The sequence below is a fragment of the Grammomys surdaster genome, unplaced genomic scaffold (assembly GCF_004785775.1).
Source record: "Grammomys surdaster isolate TR1022 unplaced genomic scaffold, NIH_TR_1.0 125704, whole genome shotgun sequence".
Lineage (NCBI taxonomy): Eukaryota > Metazoa > Chordata > Mammalia > Rodentia > Muridae > Grammomys > Grammomys surdaster.
Genome location: NW_021620539.1, coordinates 1,440,383 through 1,458,022, shown reverse-complemented (window position 1 = coordinate 1,458,022; position 17,640 = coordinate 1,440,383). Strand labels below are relative to the sequence as shown.

The following is a 17,640-nucleotide window of genomic DNA, read 5'->3' as shown; positions in this document are numbered from 1 at the left end:
CTGCTGGACCTGACATCCCATGGGGAAAATGTAGGTGATTATTTGAATTATTGTTAAGAAAAATGCGACCACAACATTTTAAAGCACAGTAGGGGCCCTAGACAGAACACTTAAGCCAGAATATGGGAAAGAGCTTACTACAAAAGGAAGAAATGAGAAGAGAAGATGTTGTCTGGATTGGACTATGTAGACACTGAGTGGATTGAGGGGTCATAAGTTGATCAATGACTAGCAAACTCATGGGAAAGGTTGACATTTAGTATTATTTCTGGGGCTGGAGAGATCTTGGAAAGATGATAGCCTTTTGGCAGTGTTGTGGCCCAGAATTCCACACGGAGAGAAAAAGGCCATGTCAAAAAAAAAAAAAAAAAAAAAAAAAAAAAAGGTTTTTAATTGAATACCAAACAGACCGAGAGGGTAAAGCAGCATCGCACTGCAAGAGTCATCTCATTCCATGGACTTGTTTTCTTTCTTAAATCTTCCCACTCCAGCTGTTTTATGCCTCAGGTTTTTTAGAACAGAGAAGTAAATGCCTGGACTCAGGTTTTAATTCTCAAGAAATATTAACCCTTGATAAGTGTTCTCTGACCAGTGTATCTTGGGCATTCCACTTGGGCTGGAGGTTTCTCTGAACTATATGGTGTTATATGGAGCCATAAGGACTAGTATACTATTCATATGGCAAATTTTGTCTACTTGGAAATTCCTTTGAACTAGTTAGGCATCTGCCATATGACAGGAAGAGTTCAGTGTGTTGGTCTTTTGACCATTGGGGTTCTGTCAACCAATTTAGGACACAGAGAACTGAAGACATTGAGTGTATCTCTATCACTGAGGTAGACTGCAGCTCTCCACAGAAATAAGGGCCGGTCATAGTAAGTCATGAGCTAATTAGTAGAAGGTAGGTCAATGAATAGTCTACAAAATGAGTGACAGAGTTGGGAAAACAAGGGAAGAGGAGCGTGATGTGTGCCCACTCCCCTGGGTGGATGAGTAGTGCAGGGTCACCTCCTGACTAGCCAAGGGTGCACTCAAAGGGTAGTGTGGGCCACTTACTGGCTCTGCCTACATTAGCTCAAAAACTACCAATGTCAATAAATATTAGCCCAGTTTCCATCTAACTCCCAATATAAGTATCTCAAAAGCTACTGGGCAGGACAGTGCTATGACATTGTACCTTTAGAAACTCTTCTATTCTCAGGAATTATATATATATAATACTTATATATTATATATGATACATAACATGTTATATAATATATGTTTACAATATATAATAATATATATTATGTTATAAATATAATATACAACACAATATATAGTACATCATAGTATATAATATATAATTTACAATATATTATACAAATAATATATATTGTAACATGTCTTAATATAATGTATTATATTAATATGTTATAATATATTATATATTTATATAAGTTACATTACTTATTATATATAAGTAATTTATATAATATATAAACTATATATTTTTGCATATAATATGTAGATATATTTATATTATATTGTAATATATATACATATATATATATATAAAAATCTACATTTGCTTTGCTCACTACTGTCCACATTTTCTTATTCTCTTAAGACATGAGACCTCACACTCAGAAGCCACTGGTTTAAGGTAGCTTTGGTGATTGTTGATGTTTGGTGCCCTGGCTTCTAGTGGTAAGTTCATCAAGAGCTGAGAAACTCTCCCTTGCTGTCTTACCATTGTGATTTGTAAAATACTAAGTCTATACAGTCAGGGATCCCCCTTGGGGGAATTTTAGCTGACTAGTCTTTTGTAAATTTATGATGGTTTATCTAAGAGTACATTTTTGTATTTATAATTATTTTTTGACGTCATTTTGTGTTTAAAGCAGCACGGGACAAGGTATTCTAGCATTCTAAAAAACAAATGAGTGGCAAACTGCTATTTTTTTTAAACTGAGGAGCTATTGACAGTTGATGGCTGTTGACTGAGAAATTGTTTATTGGAAGGCGTGGCCGTTGGTGGTCCACCCAGACTCCAGTGGTTCCCCACACCTATGTGCAGGCATATTGATAGTGTAAGGGGCTAGGTAGACAGGAAGATGTTCTAAACATACGCTAGTGTTTCTCAGTCTAATTATCAGACTATTGAAACAATGAAGCCTAAAATGAGAATTTCTCAAGAATCTCATGCTGGGAGAAAGAAAACATGTCGGGGGGGGGGGGTGAAGTACAGCAACAGTGATGACTTGCGGGACTGGCTTGTCTCCTGAGAAAGATGTTACAGAGCTCTAACAACATGTCAGACAACTTTATGGGATGAGACTGAGTCCCAGATAATGGTGGGTCACTGGTGGGACACACCTTAATGCTGCTGAGATATGTGTTTGATCCTCTGTTTAAACTTCCGTCTCACTTCAGGACCCAGAAGATGGATTTGGGGGGGTCACTGGGTCTTTTTTTCTCTTCTTGATATGACCACATTGAAGAAAACCTTTTCTGCTCCCCACTTTTGAGGTGTCTGGGCCTGACTTGGGGGACAGGTAGTGACTGTCAAGTCCATAACAATAGCACTATCTGGGTTATTAAGGGTTTTAAAGAAGGCCTGGCATGAAAAGGAAACACCATAAGGTGAGAGAATCTGAGAGAGATGGAGGGGAAGGGAGGGAATGACACCATGAGAAACACTTTCTATACATGTACTAAATTCTCAAAGAATTTATTTATTCTTATTTATATTTATTTAAACATGTGTTTAAAAATGTTAATTTACTGATTAATAAAAATACTACCTTGGCATGCATAATTTAAAGTGTGTGTGTATGTGTGTGTATGTGTGTTGGGAGGATTTGGACCACATTAACATATAGGAACTATGGTTAGTGTTTTCCCTCTATTTAACTGTAGAATTTGAAACTGAAGAAAAACTGGCAACACAGCACCACTCAAGCATAACTAAATCACTAAATACCTGAAATGTTCATTTTGACCTTATAGGTAGGATGGGTGGTTAGGGTCTGCTGCTTTCAAATGTTAATTCTGGGGGGGAAAAAAAAACAAAACCAAAACCAAAAAAACCTTGGTCCAGGATTTACAAAGACAGAGCTAATATCCTGCCCTTAAAGGATGGTTAAATGGGTAGGTTGTATTTCATAAATGTCAAGTAAGTCTTGTATTCTTTTTTTTTTTTTGCTAGAAAAACTTAAATGTAAATTTAAAAGATTAATTTTAACCAGGAGGTGGTAGTACACACCTTTAATTCCAGCACGCGAGGTGGAGGCAGAGGCAGGCAGATCTCTGAGTTGTAGGCCAGCCTGGTCTACAAAGTGAGTTCCAGTAGAGCCAGGGCTACACAAAGAAACCAGATCTCAAAAACAAACAAACAACAGGAATGGCTGAAGTGGGGTGGGCTGGATGATTTCTGGGGTTTGTTCTATGAATGTATGTATAAAATGTACTTAAGTAAAGTAAATGTACTTACTTTATTTTTTCAACCTAGAGATGGACTAATTTTGCTATCAGAATAAAAAAATCATCACCGAACAGAACTTTAATTCATTAGTAATAGACAACCCACTTTAAATAAATGGTACTAAGAGTTCTATAATATAACGCTCTGGTTAAACAGGGCTGTCACGTGCATGTGATACACTTATGCCCCAGACGATAAAAACTCTTTATAGGCACTTATGCTGCTTTCAAAACTGTGCTCTTCTTCTGCTCTGGTCCCCCAGAGTTGGGTTGTCATCAGGGATGGAAGGGGACAGTTTGTGATCCTGCCCACAAGAGGGGAGGGCTCTGAGCCAGCACAGGTCGACCTCTGACCCCTCCTGCACTCATCTGTGGGATTCCTCTTTTTACAGGCAGAAAAACAGACAGGTACAAGGACCCCAGAGAGGTCAGTACCCTTAAATCTAAAATCTGGAGCAGTCTGAAAAAACATAAGGGAAGGCAGGAGCATGGGATAACTCCCCAAACCAAAGTTTCAGAGCCATCTCTTCCCTGAGTGCAGTCACTTTGAACCTCGCCTAGAAAAGGAAGAAGGAGAGGATGAGATCTGGAAGCCTGAGGAGGAAGATTGGGTAAAAGGGCAGACAGAATCTCCTTTCCTCTGTCTCTTCACACTGCCACATGATCACCTTGCAATTTAGAGGAGGAGAGGGCTTATCTTAGAGGTTAAGTCCATCGTCAAGGGAGGTCAGGGCAGGAGCTCAGGGGAAAAACTGAAGCAGAAACCACGAAGGGGTGTTACTTACTGTCTTGCTCCCTGGTTCATGGTCAGCTGTCTTTTTTACATAGCCCAGGCCCTGCCCTGCCTAGAGATGGCATGCCTACAGAGGGCTGGGCTCTCCTACCTCAATTAGCAATAAGGAAAATGCCCTACAGGTCAATCTGACGGAAGCAATTCTTCTAGTGAGGTTCCTGAAGGGTTAGTCACCTAACCGCCTGAGAAAATCAAGTTGGGAAAGTTGACTTGACAATTAATACCTGTCGGCTGTTAGGATCCTGGATGCCTCTGATAAAATCAGCATATGTACCTCTGTTGGTATTTACAGCTTGGAGGTGTCAGGGGAACGGACCCTAAGGAATCTCCCATCCCCAAAGCCCCTTTTTCCACCCCACAAATCCTTCCTTCCTTCTATGTCCAAGTTGCCTGCATCCATCCTGACCTACCACTCCTCTCCTCCCAAGTAACTCTAGGTTGTCATCAGGTTGACAGTGGAAGCTAACCATGACACTACTCAAAGACCAGCTACCCTTGAGGAAGTCAAGTCACCTATCTCCCAATCAGCTGAGTCAGCTGGGAAAGGTTTCCCAAGTAAACGGGATTTCCCTTCCCAAAAGCTATTACCCCAGTGGTTCAGACCCTCCCAGTCCATCTCGTCTTCCAGATGATAAGCCAAGGAGAATGTGTTCCTCTTCTCCCTCTTCCTGCCGGAAGCCAGAGCCAGAGGGCAGAAAAGAAAGATTTCAAAAGAGGAGAGAATATTTGCAGACTGTTTGACAGTGGATTAACATCCAGACTGTGTAAGGAACCCAATACAAACAGAGAAAAAGTTATACACCAGACAAAAAGAGACCATGAGCTTGGTGTAACAGCACATTACGCCTGGCATCCGTCCAAGTTTACAAAGAGATCCTTTTCAGAATGGAATACAAGGGGGGGTGGGGCAGGGAAGACTGTATAAATTATCTGAATAGACTTATAATTCCCCAGCACCACAGGACCTGAATGGAATTCCCTCCCACGGCTAGAGGTCACATTTCCTCCCCCCCCCCCCCCAGCAGCTCAGGAGAGGTGGAGCTCATTTCCCAGCACCACAGACTTCACTGGAACCCGCCACACCCCCTATCATCCTTCCTCTGGGATCCTCGAACCCTGGCCTCTCAGGACAGAAGTGCATTTCCTACTACCTCAGGACCTCAGTGGAGCCTGGTTTGTAAGTAAGAGGCCATGTCTCCTTCCTGCTAGCACCCTAACTCCCAGCTTTCCAGGATGGAGACTGCTCTCGGCATCCTAAGATCTGAGCAGAGTTCACACCTCAGGTTAGAACCTATGCCTCCTTTCCTTCATCATCCCAGCTCCCAACATCCCAGGACTTAGGAGTTTGCTACCCAGTGCCTCAAGAGCCAGGTGGAGGTGCCAGGGCAGAAGTTCCATCTCCTTCTTTCCATCACTCTAACCTCTAGCCCTTCAGGACCCACATGTAACTCACTGTCTTGTATCTCGGAACCTGTAGGAGCCCTTCTACTACTGAGATGAGAGCCATATCGCCTTCCCTCCTGCAGTCTAACCACAAATCCCTCAGAACCCACATGGAACCTGTCCCCAGAGCATCAGAAACCTAGTGGTGCTCGCTCCCCAGGTTCCAGGTCAAACACTTCCACTATCCTAGCACCCAGCGCTCTACGACCCAGTTGGCAGTCACTCCCCAGGTCTGAGACTGCATCTTCTATCCTCTGGCACCTCAGCCCTCAGCATCTCAGAACCCATATGAAGCTAGCCACACAGCATCTCAGGACCCAAGCAGAGCTTGCTCCCCATGTGAGGGGCCTCTGGTATCTTACACCCCAACATCTCAGCATCCGAACAGAGCTAATGCCCAGATTAGAGGCCACACCTGCGCCTCCCTCCCCACCTCTAACCTCCCCAGCACTTGTGCAGAGCACTTTCTACTTCCTAGGTCAGAGGTCATACATACCTCATTGCCCTTTGCTGCCCTCATCTCTGCCCTCCTAGGTAGTGTGCCATAACTGCCTACTCCTCATATTGGAGGATCTACGTGTGTCCTAGCTCCCAGCAATTCAGTAACTGCTTAAAGCACTAGTTCACACCTCAGGTCAGAGGCTACAACCTTACAACCTTACAACCTTGGCAACCCATACCAGTCTAACCCTGGCAACCCATACCCGTTTCTGCCCAACTCACACAGAGTACCCACCTGTGAGGTCAGAGGCCACACATTCCCCTATCCAATCTGGGGACCCCTTTCCTATAGAGTCAGTACCAAAACCCTCAAGACTGAACTCGAAATAACCCAGCTGAGCCTAACTAATCAAGGGTTAGCATCAAGCAAAGACTCAAATAAACACAAAACATAGGAGGAATGGGAGCCCCATACCAAAAGTCACAGAGTGAACCCACTTATCCTTGGTCCAGGGAGTGACACTATTAAGAGGTATGGTCTTGTTGGAGGAAGTGTGTCACAGTGGTAGTGGGTGATGAGACTCTCCTCCTAACCACATGAGAGTCAGTCATCTCCTAGCGACCTTCAGATGAAGCGGTAGAACTCTCAGCTCCTCCAGCACCATGCCTGCCTGGATGCTGCCATGCCTTCTTCCATTGATGATAATGGACTGAACCTCTGAACCAGTAGGCTAGCCCCCAATTAAATGTTGTCCTTATAAGAGTTCCCTTGGTCATGGTGTCTGTTCACAGCAATGGAAACCCTAAGACAGTGAAGGCTACACAACTCCCATTGTAAAGCTACAGGAGGCATGAAAACCCAAGACAGTACGTCTCCTCCAAAGAAAAAGTAAGAAACTTAAGAACAATTTAGATGGAATTCCAGACAAGCATCTCAAAAGAAGAATCGTAAATATCCTTGAAGGAATTCAAAGACACAAGAATGAAATTGAAGTGAACAGAAATACATTCCTGAATAAATTCCAGAGAACACAAATGAACAGACAAAATGAATGAAGAAGGCAACCTGGGATATGAACACAGAATTCAGTAAAAAGATAGAAACAGTGAAGAAAACCCAAAATAAAATGAAGCTGAGAATGGAAAACTGAATGAATCAAGCAAAAGGCTTAATGGAAAGTCTCAACAAGAGACCAGATCATGGTGACGTTGAGTGCCAGGGACTAATAACAAGGCACAGGGATTGGAGCACCAACGATAATGAAAAATTAAAAATAAATAAATAAATAAACTGCATGAGTGGAAAATGAGGATCTTTGGGACAGCATGAAAAGACCAAACCTTTGAATTATGGGCATAGAAGAATAATTCATGCCAAAGACAGAGAAAATATTTTCAACAAAATCATAGAAGAAATGTAACCAAGTCTATGGAAAGAGGTGCTTGTCTAGGTGTGAGGTCTATAGAACAGGAAATGGACCCGAAAAGAAACATCTCACATCATATTGCAGTTAAAACGTTAAATAACACGAAACAAAGACAAGGTATTGAAAGCCATGAGAGAAGGGTCAACAGCTTTTTCTTTCTTTGTCTTAAGAAACCTTTTTACACATAAAACAAAGTTATCATTTTAAATCTGGATACATTTTATAAAACCAAGAGACAATGTAATAAGCCCGCAGTAGTCTCAACAGGCAGCACACTGTTCTAACCACGTGCAATAAAATTCTTTGTTCAAAATGACTAATTACTACAGACATTTCAGGAATCCTCTCAGAATCCTACAGACTTACTGTTGAAACCCAGGGAGTTTTACAATCACAAAGTGCTATGGTGACTAGCAAGTGTCACTTCTAGTAGGAAATAGTGTTATTACTTGATTGTTTCAGTTATTGTGTCATTTCATCTGAGACTGAAACACCCTATCCTGCAGGGAGGCTCATTAAGACAGAGTGAAAAACTCAACATAGCTCTCAAAAGTCCCTGAAACTAACAAGACTCACTAGGCCCCACCCTTCCTGAGAGAAACTAAACAGTAAAGACAACGGAGAGTCTCCTCAGACAAGCCCATACTGATGGGACCAGTATCAATACAAGACATCTCAACACCAAGTTCTCATTACTACTGAGATTTATTTGCCCCAGAGGGACAAAGGGCAGGAAATAAGAGACAAAGACAGGAGATGGAGGACAAGCAAGAAAGGAGAGGGAACAAGGGAAGTGGGGAGGGATATTTGTCCTGGGGAAGTCAGGGGTGGTGGTAAGGGATTTAGCATGAAGGACTGCCTTTGGATAGAGAGGAGACAGTCACAGCAATAGGCAAAAAGCACTTTATAAAGGTACGAGGGGAAAACACTGTGTTAGGATTAGGTGTTTAATTTTAATTGGGCATGTTATTGGGTGAGCCAAAGGGGGCTTTTGATTGCTGGACTTCAATACTTTGACAGCAGGACCTTGGTAGTCAGACTCAGGAGGAGGAAGTGGCCAAATAAGGGAATAAACCATTGTGGCTAGCTTTAGGGATATAATCTAATGTTTCTTAGCAAGGCAGAGGGCATAGTAGAAGGGCAAGGCTTGCCAGAACTGTGTTTGCCATGCTTAGGCTGGCTACAGCCCCTTCACAGACATCTTGAAAAAGTAGAGACACCCCAAGCTGCCTGGAAGAAGCAGAGACCAGAAAAAAACCTAAGAAGAAATGGAGCTCTGTAAATACTCCAGCTACTCTTGAAATAAGAATTATGGGGTGTATACTATAAAGGTGTTCATTTGCATATGTTACATAATCTCTCTTGTATATGTGTATGTATATATGTATATACACACAGAGAATATACTAAAGCAATAACGAAGTCTATGTAGGTACTGTGTAGGTATCAACCACTTCATACAGGAAAATAAAACACTCATTGGACACGCATCTTACTGGGAATACCACATATATGCACACATATACACTCACACAAACAACATACACAGCAACACACACACACATACACACGCTCATGCTCCAATATGCAGAGATACTTGCAGATGTGGGTTGTTTTTGGGTGTGGGTGGGTGTGAGCGTTCTCACACCAGCCTCAAACACAGACTTCTTCACCATTTTTCACAGCTGACTTTTTGATGGAAACTTTAAAAGCCAGATGGCCAGAGCAATGTATTTCAGGTTCTAATGGGACTTAAGACCCAATTAGTGTGTGCAGCAAAGTTATCAGTCATGACTGAAGGGGAGAGAAAAATTCTCATGGTAAAAGGAGGCAAAAAGGACTTATGACTGTGAAACCATCCCTGTAGAAGACACTGGAAGAGAAAGTTCAGATTGAGCCTGAAGGGGGAAAGGGGGGTGCTGGGTCAGCTATTAAGCAAAAGAGACTAAAAAAACACCACAAAATAAACAAGATGATAAGAATCGTTATACTTTTCAGTAACCTTCTCAGTTGATGGTCTCAGTTCCTCAATCAAGACACCAACTAGCAGAATGAATTAGAAAACAGAACCCAACATTCTGCTGTCTACAAGACACATAACCTCAGTATTGACACTACCTTAAGTTAAAGTATAGAAGAAGATATTTCAAGCAAACAAAACCAGGAAAGAAGCAAACATTACTGTTATAACAAAATAAACTTTAAACCAAAACTGATCAGAAGAGGTAAAGCAAGACAGGTGGTGCAGATGCTTACCTTTAATCCCATTACTTGGGAGGGGAAGGCAGGTAGATCTTTGAGTTCAAGGCCAGCCTGGTCTACAGAATGAGTTCCAGAACAGTTAGGCAGAGCTACATAGAAAAATCCTGTCTCGGAAAAAAAAATAGAAGAAAAAGTAGTAGAAGGAGAAGAAAAGGAAGAAGAGGAAGAGAAAGAAGAGGAAAAGGAAGAAGAAGAAGAGGAAGAAGAGGAAGAAGAAGAGGAAGAAGAGAGCAGTCAAGAGGATATCGAAATTCAAAATGTATATACACGAAACTCAAGTGTACTCAACTTCATAAAACAAATATCATTGGGTGAAAAGCCACAAATTATGTTTACAAGCTGAGAGTTTTGTAAACAGATAGCCAGATGTCAAAAAGGACCTCAGTTTCCCCAGGCCTCATTCCCATGTGTCCTAGTCACTGTTCTACTGCTGTGACGAGAGACCATGACCACAGCATGGTCTTATCTTATAAAGGAAAGTATTTAGTTGGGGCTGGCTTACAGGTTCAGGGTTTAATCTGTTATCATCATGGTGGGAAGCATGGTGCCATGCAGGCAGACATGATGCTGGAGAAATAACTGAGTGTTTTACATACCTGGGTCACAAGGCAGCAGGAGAGAGTTGACTCTGGGCCTGGCTTAAGTGTTTGAAACTCCAAAGCCCACCCCCCAGTGATGTACTTCCTCCACCAAGTCCATACCTCCTAATGCTTATTCAGAAACACCACTCACTAATGACCAAGCATTCAAAACAATGAGCCTATGGGAGACATTCCTATTCAAACCACAATATGGTGTCCTGCTGACTCTGTAGTTCTCAGCCTTTGTATCCTTTTCTTTTTATGTTGGAGGCATTTCTTTTACTAAGTATCTAGCTTCGGCTCAGTCTCAGATCACCTCTGAAGAGCCTCAGAGTGAAGACACTCAGTTCCTCCTGAACTGCCCCGGTTTCACAGGCTCCTGTGAGGCAGCAGGTACCTTGGCAGGTGCACTTGTAACTTTTAAGCCTCATAATTGCAGCTACATAGTCATCTAACCTGTTTGGGGGTAACATAAGAATAATGAACTTTTTTAAATATGTGATACAAATTAGGCGTTCCTTGTATAGATTTTTTTTCTGTTTTGAAGGAGTATATTGGGATCATTTTACTGAAAATGCATACTTTACAGCACACAGAAAGCCCATGTTTAGAGAACTTAAGGAACCTCAAAGAGAGAGGAAGATGTTCTTCTCCTACCTGCAGTGTTTCCCTTCACGTTTCTTGGTAGGGCACTGACAATGTACTTTGTCTTTTCTAACTAGGAAACAAACAGTTGAGGCTGGAGAAAGGGCTCAGCAGTTAAGAGCAACTTCTTGCTGAAGACCCAAATTCAGTTCCCAGCACCTATGTGTTGGCTAGCAACCATCTTTAATTTCCGTTCCAGGGAGATCTGATGCCCTGTTCTGACTTCTACAGGCATTAGACATGCATGTGGCCAGAATTTACATGCAGTTGCTCTACTCATAGAGATAAAAAAAAAATTAACAAAAACAGAAAACCAAGACAAATAGCAAAAGTTTTAAAAGCCAGAAATGGAATGAGTCTTCCTAATGTAATAACGATAGTGTGACTCATCCAAAACTAATGACAGATGCTCCAAAGAAATACACTATTTATTCTCAGGATAGTCAGGGAGAAAACAACATGTCTGTGTCACTAGAATTGTTAATCATTTATTAGTCAAGTTGTTGCTTGGTGCAATAAAACATGAGACAAACAAGCAAAAGCCAGACATAACTCTCAAAGCAAAACTAACACTGCTTTCAATTTTTTTTTTTTAAGATGGAAACTCTAAAAATTGGTTATTGTTCAGTAGCCTAATGATATAGGATAAATACATAAAAACTGGTAGTTTCTGCCTATATCGTCAATAAATTACCAACAATATGAGAAGAATATACTAGTACTCTATGACGTGTAAGCAAAATATTCATACTAGCCTAGATGCCTGGGAGGAGAGTAAAACTTTAAAATTTTAAATGGAAAGTATCCATAACATTGAGCATGATAAGGACCCCAATTTAATGTATAGATTTGATATAATTCTCAAAAAATTTCAATTTCTTATTATAATGTGAAAACCATTAGATCTTATTTGGAAGGAAATGGGGATAAAAAGGGGTCTCTTTTTGTTTTTTTTTTTTTTTCAAGACAGAGTTTCTCTGTGTAGCTCTGGCTGTCCTGATACTCACTTTGTAGACCAGACTGCCCTCAAATTCATAGAGATGCTCCTGCCTCTGCCTTCTGAGTGCTGGGTTTAAAGGCCTGTGTCACCATACCTGATCTGAATCTGTAGTGTTTAAAGTAGTTTGGGTGGTGGTAGCGCATGCCTTTAATCCCAGCACTTGGGAGGCAGAGGCAGGTGAATTTCTGAGTTCGAGGCCAGCCTGGTCTACAGAGTGAGTTCCAGGACAGCCAGGGCCACACAGAGAAACCCTGTCTCGAAAAACAAAAGAAAGTTTGCTTAAATCAATCCCAGCCTTAAATGCCAACTTTAAAGTAGTTGTTGCTGATTAACAACAATAACTGTAACAAAATTTTTAAAATTCTCCATCAAAGGACATATGTGTGCTGGCTAGTTTTTGTCAACTCAAACTGACGTGACCTAGGTAGAGAGAATTCCTGGGCTGAGAAATTGCCTCTGTCAGATTATCCCCCAAGCATGTCTGTAAGGCATTGTCTTGATTAGCATCAATTTAGGAGGACACAGCCCACTGTGGGTGGTGCCACCTCCAGGCAGGTGGTCATGGGTTATATAAGAATTGTAAGCTATAAAGAGCAAGCTGGTTAAACAGCATTTTTCTGTGTCCTCTGCTTCAGTTCCTGCCTGACCTTCCTTTACGATGGTGGGTAAGCTGTAAACTGAGTGAGTTTTGAGTGTTTCATCACAGCTATAGTAAATGGAAGTAGGGTGATTGTCTTGGTAGTCAGTGTTCTACTGCTGTGAAGAGACACCATGACCATGGCAACTCCTATAAAGACAAACATTTCATTGGGGCTGGTTTACAGTTTCAACAGTTTAGTCCATTATCATCATGCTGGGAAGCAGACAGACATGGTACTAGAGGAGCTGAGAGTTCTACATCTTGATCTGAAGGCACCCAGAGGAGACCGTCTTCCACAGGCAGCCAGAAGGAGGCCCTGATTCCACACTGGCCAGACAGACTTGAGCGTATGTATAAAACCTCAAAGCTCTGACTCCACAGTGACACACTTCCTCTAACGAGGCTACACCTCCTCCAATAAGGTCACACGTCCTAATAGCGCCACTTCCAATGGGACAAGCATATTCAAACCACCACAGTGATATATACAAATTTAGTAAGCAAGAAGTCATGCAGTCAGCAAAAAGAAAAACAGTTTTCAGTGGCTTTCACCGAAAGGATGCCTTTTATTCAGTGGTGTGTGTGTGGGGGGGGTGTGGTGTGTGTGTGTGTGTGTGTGTGTGTGTGTGTGTGTGTGTGTGTTTGGGGGGATTAGAATGCACACCAATGAATTCCAACTCATACATTCATCCTAGGACATCTCAGGAAAACTAAGTGTCAAGATCAAACATGCACTAAGGGACAGTCCTGTAAATATCCATGTCTGAATGGACAGGTACTTGATATACAATGATGATGGAAAATACCGCAGCACAGAATGATGGATCTCATACTCTCACTGCCAAAGTAGCCAAGAAACCGAGACTAGGTAGATCATAGGCCTACAGGTAAACCTAATGCCACTATTCTACTGAAGGAACAGCAATAAGTGGCTCCTGATGACATGTTGCTGTGTAGATCAGGTTTTTGGTCAACCCTCATCAGAGAAGATTCTTTTTCCAATAGATGGGAATTAACACAGAGACCCACAACTGGACAGTATACAAGGAGTGAGAGACTTTGGATTACTCAGTTCTGAATGGAATGTGTATATCAAGACCAAAAGGCAGAAAGATTGTAAGAGGGGTGGTGGCTGACTCCAAGGAAACATGACTGACATCAGAAACTAACAATGACTGTGGCAGAAGATATAAGACCTGCACATGCTCAAACCAGACAGAATCCCAGAACCGAGAGGGGGAAGGAGAAGGAGAAACAGGCCCCATCACTAATCAAGAAGCTGTCCGCAACTGTTACTTGTTGGCAAATGAAAACGGGTGTATCAACCTCACTCCAGGGCAGGCCTGATGCTCAGGAGTGGTTGGCCAACATGAAGCAGGCTCCATAGTTTGTTTGTTTGATTTTGTTCTCTTTTGTTTTGTCTTATTGGTTTTTGTTCATTTTAATTTTTTTAAGATTTATTTTATATATATGAGTACACCACTGCTGTCTTCAGACACACCAGAAGAGGGCATCAGATCCCATTACAGATGGTTGTGAGCCACCATGTGGTTGCTGGGAATTGAACTCAGGACCTCTGGAAGAGCAGTCAACGCTCTTAACCACTGAGCCATCTCTCCAGCCCTTTTTTATTTTTATATTTCTGATTTTTTTTGAGAGAGAGACTGAGAAAGAGAGAAAGAGAGAAAGAGAGAAAGAGAATTTAAGGTTGAGTGGATAGGGAGGTGGAGAAGATCTGGGAGGAGGAGTCAGAAGCTGGGAAAAACATGATCAAAATATATGGAAAAAAGTTTTACATTAAAAAATAATTTAAAAAACCAAGCTACACTGGTCAAAATATTGAAATGAGAAAAACTTTAAAAAGAACAATGATGAATGACATATAAATTGGACAAAAATAATTACGTTGCGAAAAATATTGTACTCTGTGAATCAGTGAAATACCCAGAACCACCAACATAAGGTGAAAAAGACACATTTAGAAGACGTGTAGTTTTCTTGTTATGAAGCTTCCCGTATTCAAACCCTGCTATTGGCATAGATAAGCACAGAGTGTGACTCATCAGGATTGAAACTACAGATGTGAACCCTCACTGATACCATCCATGTCTGACAGATTATATGTAACAGTTCAGTGGGGGAATGAAGAGACTTTTAAAATGGCGCCAAAAAACAAGGCACAGAGAGGATGCAGAAGTCACCTTAAAGGGTGAGAGGTGAAGCTGCTCTGGGCTGCAGCAACAAAGAGAAGGGCGGGAATTAGAAAGCGGCTCAGCACAGGGACCCTGGCGGGCAGTGCTCTTGGTTCTGGGAAAGGGGCCTCAATGGAGTTTAGATTGAGCTTTGGGCTACCAGACCCTGACTCAGTTCCATGCCCTGAGATACAGACCCACAGAGGATTATGCCACAGTGTGCAGCACATCCGTGTGAATGCTTAAACGATCTCAGAGGACTCTGTAGTTCAGGATAGACAAGGAGAGGGAGAGAGAGACACAGACACACAGAGAGACAGAGAGAAACAGAGACAGAAAGACAGAGACATGGAGAGAGAGACAGAGACAGAAAGAGACAGAGAGACAGAGACCGAGCCAGAAAGAGAGAGGCAGAGAAAGAGAGCAGAGATAGAGAGGGAGTCAGAGAGGGACAGAAACAGAGACACAGAGACACACAGAGAGATAAAGAAACACCGAAAGTCAGACAGAGACACACAGAGAGACAGAGACACACAGAGAGACAGAGACACAGAGAGACTGAGACACACACACACAGAGACAGACAGAGAGAGAGAGAGAGAGAGAGAGAGAGAGAGAGAGAGAGAGAGAACCTTTCCTTGTAGAGGGACATATGGAGAAGGACAGAGAGGAGGTATTAGAAAAGACTTTCAGTCCCGGGGAAAGTGAATGGGAGGGAAGTGAGCTCCACGGGTAACCTTTGGAGCTAAATATTTAGAAAGTCTAGGAGAGCAAAGGTGAGCCAGGTACTAACGCGTCCATGCCCACAGGCAGGAGTCCCAGACAGCCATGGGAATAGTGTCTTGGATGCAAGAAAGAATAAGATGTACTGTAGATCAGGTTGGAAGTTTATCAGAGAAATAGAGTGAAGAGCAAATTCCTGTTGGATAGGAGACAAATCCTCGACAAGGAATGGCCAGTGGAGAAGAGGCTGGTCGCCCAGTGCTGGAACAGAGTGAAAGTCCAAGACCTTGAATGTCTGCAGAGAGTGCTAAAAGACGACAGGGAAGCCAAGTGGCATGCACCTTTACTCCCAGCACTCACAAGACAGAGGCCAGGCAAGCTCTTGTGAATTTGAGGCTGACCTGTCTATGTAGTGAGGTCCAGGTCAGCCAAGGCTACACAGTGAGATCTTGGAGAGGAGGAGAGGAGAGCAGGAGAGGAAGAAGGAGGAGGAGAGGAAAATGAGGCCCAAGAGAAACCAGGATGATGGATGAATTCCTTAAGGCAGCAAGAGACAAAAAGAGAGGCAGTTGGTTGGTACAAAAAGCCAGGGAAGAAATCAGAAAAAATGGCCACAAGCTGCAGTTTGGGCACAATAAATGAGGGAGACACAGCTGCCTGAGCAGCCGGAACAAGTCAGAACAGGAGGTTGATTGAACGAATAGTACACTCTTTGGGGTCTTTTCAGTGCCCATCCTGTCCTGCTCCCTCCCCCAGACTCAACAAGGCCAGATTATTTGGCCTTGGTTTGTTATCAGGGGCACCTTTAAGAGCCTATCTGTCCAGATGTTCTCTGGGATCATCCCCAAAAGAAGGCTTACCACGGAGTCTGCATTTCACTCTTTTCCATGTCTTTTGCTGTCCTGTGTCCTTAGCATCCCAGCCACAAGCCAACTTCTGAGTTGGGAGTATTTGGGAGGTAAAATTCATCAGCTAAGCTAATGAGCCCTCAGTCAGCTACTCTGAGTGAAGCTGCTGACACTGTGTGGGGATCCCACCCCCGGAAAGCAGTACCACACTGGCTTGGTGGATCAGTTCTTGTAGTTTTAGTCCTTGGGATGCTGAGACAGTAGAGATTATGGGTTGGAGTCTAGTCTAACCTACATTGAGAATTCCAAACCCCCCCAGATGCACAGAGCAAGACAGAGACGGTGCCTCAAAAAATCGACAAGTAAAATGAATGGAAGATTACAGGTACAAAGATAGATACCAAAGAGGATATGCACTTATGAGTGGAAAATGAAAAAAGAAATCATGAGAAAATACAAGTGTTAGGAAAGATGAATGAAACATCACAAAAACCTGAAAAATAATCTAACACTTAAATCAACCATGTAGCGCCATAGTCTGATTGTGCTTGGAAGAAGGGCCTTCTGAGGACAAGGCTCAAGGAAAGATGAAAGAACAACTTCCTCTCTAACCCCATCAGAAGAAGACAATTACATGAAGAGACAGTGATGCCACATGGGAGTGTCCATAGCCCCCTCTGTCCCTGTATAGGAGATTATTACAGACTGCCCAGCCTGAACTTGCAGGAAGCCTGTTCAGCCACTTTCCCTCTCTCTCCTCTTCCCCCAGAGGGCTCCCAATGAGACCAGGGTCAGACTTATGAGAAAAAAAAGTATTTGGGGTCTTTTTGGATCATGAGAGGGATGGAAGGATTGTCCCCTAGTGACAAGTGGCCTGCTGACTCATTCAGTTGCTGTCCTACTGAGTATGGGCATCAGATACCCATGGAGACAGAACCTCATTAAAGGGCTGACTGCTTTGATTTTATCTACAGACTGCCATACTCAAAGGCATGAAATAAAACACTGGGGAAACCCATAAGTGTGGTGCAGTGCTCGCGCCTAGGGATCGCGGGCTGACGGGACCGCTGCAGGATACCGACCGGGGTTGGCGGCGGCGGCGGCTGGCGTCAGCTCCAGGCCGGGCCAGCAGGGGTGGGCAAGCGGCCTCCGGGGTCGGGGGCGTGGAAGGAACCAGCGG

At 42.9% G+C, this 17,640-nt stretch overlaps 1 protein-coding gene across 3 annotated transcripts in view; it reads right to left on the bottom strand.

Annotated features, from left to right (window-relative positions):
* Nr1i2 (nuclear receptor subfamily 1 group I member 2) overlaps positions 1–17,640 on the bottom strand; it is a 51,308-nt gene that overhangs the window by 14,799 nt on the left and 18,869 nt on the right. The gene's annotated exons all lie outside the window — the stretch shown is intronic.